This window comes from Pteronotus mesoamericanus, unplaced genomic scaffold (genome assembly GCF_021234165.1).
Source record: "Pteronotus mesoamericanus isolate MK-2021 breed Mesoamerican mustached bat unplaced genomic scaffold, CSHL_Meso_final contig_27, whole genome shotgun sequence".
Lineage (NCBI taxonomy): Eukaryota > Metazoa > Chordata > Mammalia > Chiroptera > Mormoopidae > Pteronotus > Pteronotus mesoamericanus.
In genome coordinates this window covers 2,059,944-2,063,770 of record NW_026555115.1, presented here as the reverse complement: position 1 = coordinate 2,063,770, position 3,827 = coordinate 2,059,944, and the positions used below count along the sequence as shown (strand labels likewise).

The 3,827-nt window shown below is 40.9% G+C and overlaps 1 pseudogene; it reads left to right on the top strand.

Annotated features, from left to right (window-relative positions):
• Positions 1-1,163: 1,163 nt before the first annotated feature.
• On the top strand, positions 1,164-1,803 carry LOC129071619 (NEDD8-conjugating enzyme UBE2F-like; annotated as a pseudogene).
• Positions 1,804-3,827: the final 2,024 nt, after the last annotated feature.

Sequence of the window (3,827 nt, the reverse complement as noted above, 5' to 3'; positions counted from 1 at the left end):
GTGGACACACTCTTGGTTCCTATCCTCATTGATCCTTAATTCTATGGGCTCTCTGCTTGTTCTGTGCACCTCTGTGAGAGAAGCCGGCTCGAGGTTGGCTGTGGCCCTGTGTGCAGCTCTGGAGTTTTGTTCTCTAAAGAAAATACAAAACCCCCCCACCCCCCCCCACCCAAACTGGTAGAGTTTTGCCCATCTCCAAGTTCCTGTCAAAGGAATGTTAAGCAAGGCCCTCTCTCTGGGACCCACCAAATTCTCTGATGTCAGGGTCTCTGATGCTCCTACCTTCTCCACAACCTGAGAAATTTTCTCCATAATGTATGTGGGATAAACCTAACTTTTCTCAAAGACTATTTCTTCCAAATATGTTGGCTTTACCTTGGGTGCTCTCAGATCCCCTTACAGGCCTGGTTACTGAAAGCTAAAGTCAAGGAACCTTTTTTTTTTTTTTTTTTTGCCTTTTTTACCTTGCCCTTCACTCCTGCACTAATGGAGCTGGAAGAGGGAAACAGGATCACAGGTTGAATGAAAGCACAGGGAAAACACTGGGAGGAAAATCCATCCAACAAGTGACATTATTATTGCTAGTTCAACAGCAGTTGGGGATGGCCAGAGTACTTCAGATACTCTAATTCTTCAGCCATTCTCTGCATAATTTCTTCATATTCCTTGAAGAAGGGCATCCCCAACTGGAAACCCTATTTTATAAGACTATTACCCACTAATAGCTAAAATTGTTCCACAGTTGGAGAATATGGTAGTTTTGGAAAGAAGGAAGTAGACTGTAAGCAGAGTTTGCCCTTCAAGCACTCTTACTTACCCTCCACTTTGCATTTTTTCTTTCATTCGGGCATTTGTGTTCTCCATTTCCCACAGAGATTCATACAGATCTTCCCTTCTCAGAGGGAACCACATGTCAGTAGGTAACACTTGCTATCTCCTTTACCACAAATCTCATTCCTTCCACAATTTAGCTCATACTTATCCAAACTGAAGGCTTTAATGACTTAACACTTCAAAGAATACTTTAACTTTAAAGAACACTAAAGGAGATCATCTGCATCTCAGGGCCAGAGCCAGTGCGGCTGTGAGGAGCTAGGGGCCATCGTGTGGGGCACCGGGCCCGCCTCACCTGACTTGGAGTTCCCAGGGTAAAGGTAATAGTAATGCTGATGCTGGCAAGCAAACAGAAGAGGGACAATGGTCTCAAAGGGTCCCCAAGATCAGCAATGGCCTCCAACTCCACTCCAAAGGTGTCTGTGCAAGAGAGGCTGCTTGTTAAAGTGGTTACAGAGCTTAAAGCTGACTTACATGTGGAAAGTGCATCTTCCAGACCCAAATAAGCTCCATTGCTTTCAGCTAACTGTAACCCCAAGTGAAAGTTACTACCAGAGTGGAAAACTTCAGTTTGAAACGGAAGTTCCTGATGTGTACAACATGGTGCCTCCTAAAGTGAACTGCTTGATCAGGGTCTGGCCCTCCATCATCACAGAGACGCGTGAAATATGTCTGAGTTTATGGAGAGAATATTCATTCAATGGCACTAACTGGGCTCCCACAAGGACATGAAAGCATGTTGTTCAGGGATTCAACTCTTTGTTAACTGATCTTTTGAATTTTGATGATCCACTGAATACTGGAACTGTAGAACATCACTTGAGGGACAAGGGAGACTTCCGGGATAGAGCTGAACATTACACTAAGTGTTGTGTCAGATGGCGAGAGGGAAAGACTACTGGGCATGAATTGTGTGTTAGAAGTTTATCTCCAGCTTACACCAGAGGGAGCACTGCCCCAAGGTCCTAGCACTCCCTCAGTCCCACTGAGTCATCTGGAGACCTAAGACAGTCCTGAGGGTAACCCTCTTCACAGCAGTCCATTGTAGACTGCGGAATTCCACATAAAGACAGCATTAAAATATGTTTGGGTTCGAAAGAGTTGTCTGCTTGCCTTAACATGTTTACTTTTTTATTATTAAATTTATGGGGTGACAGTGGTTAATAAGATTATCATTCAAGTGTACATTTCTGGTTTTTATTTAATCTTTATTGTATTTTTTCCATTACCATTTAGTCCTCTTTACCCTCCTCCCCCCAGCAACCACCACACTGCAGACCATGTCTCTGAGTTCTTTTTCCTTTTTACTCAACTCCTCTACCCCCAACCTCCCCCAAACTAGCTGTTAAGTATACATTTCTATGATACATGGTCTCCATACTGCATTGTGTGCCCTCCACCCACAGTCAAATTTCAAACTGTACAGTATAGGATGCTGAGGAAATATTTTGAGAAGCTGTAATGAACTCATACTTAAAGCTGAGGCTTGCTCCCTTCCCTTTCCCCCACAAAAAAAAAAACAATCACTTTCCTACACAAGTAATACTAATGATGTGCTCGGTGTAGCTCGCAGATTTGCAATAAGAAACACGCTACAAATTGTGATTGGATGCAGATTCTCTTAGATCCTTATACCAACAGTGACCCTGCCTAGGGGTTGTGAAACCTCCCAGAATGCATAGAATTCACTGTAGATCTCTTACTGAAATATGTATTTAATGTAAATATATTTTGGAACAGATTGTAATTTGTAAAATTTAATGTTTTACTTATTTTTTCTATTCTGTTTTAGTTTGTATTTTCATTATATAGATCAGGCAGAGATGTGGGGTCTAACACTGTTGAAGAGAAATACAAAAAAAAAGATGAAAAACAGGAATAAAAAGTAAAGGAAGGAAGCCATAGTAGTCACTAGCAGGTAGCCATGCTTTCTAATGGTTGGAGACCCTTCTTACAGCTTCTTAAATGTGGAGTACATAATTACTATAATATACAGATTCTTTTCAAGGACATCACTTGCAAAAATGACACACAATGGGACATAAAGCAAGTCTCAACAAATTTTAATGGAATTAAATTACATAGACTATATTTACAACCATGCTGGAATTAAATTAGATATCAATAATTTTTAAAAGTTGTAAATAGCAAAAACACTATATATTTTGGAAATTAAAAAAAAAAACCTCACTCTGACTGGAGTGGCTCAGTTGTTTGGGTATTGTTCCACAAAGTGAAAGGTCCCCAGTTCTACTCCCGGTCAGGGCACACACCTGGGTTGGGGTTTGGTTCCAGTCATGGCTCGGGCAAGAGGCAACTGATTGATGTTTCTCTCTCACATCGATATTCGTCTCCCTCTCTTTCTTCTTCCCTTCCCCCTCTCTAAAAATAAATAAATAAAATCTTAAAAAAAAAAAACCTCTAGCTCCATAAGGTGGGGGAGTTTAGGGGATGGGGCAACTGAGCAAAAAGGAAAAAGGACTCAAGGACATGGACGTGGTGATTGCTGAGGGGAGAAGGTATAAGGGGACTAAACAGTAATGGAAAAAATACAACAAAGCTTAAATTTAAAAAATACCTCTAGCTGTATCTATATATCTAGTATGTCAAAAATTTTTAATCTATTTGTACTGAATAATAACAAAACACTATATTGCAAAATTAGTGAGATAGAGATAAAGCAGAAAATAGAAGGAAATTTACAGGCTTAATGCTTGTATTGGAAAACAAAAATGTGTAAAAATTAACAAGCATCTATCTACCTGACCTAGATTTTTCTTCAGAAAAACAGTTGCATCCACGCTGTGGGTAGCGCAGTCAACAGTCTTTATTCATTAGCTCCTCCAGAGTCTGCCTTAGCTTCAGAGAACTGTCTACCCAAAGCCCATGCCCACATCTAATAACTGAGTGAAGAAGGGGTTTAACAGCCCAGCCCAATGCAGAAAACCCAATGCCAGACTATCCCTGGTTGACACTATCTGCTCCAGTGGGCC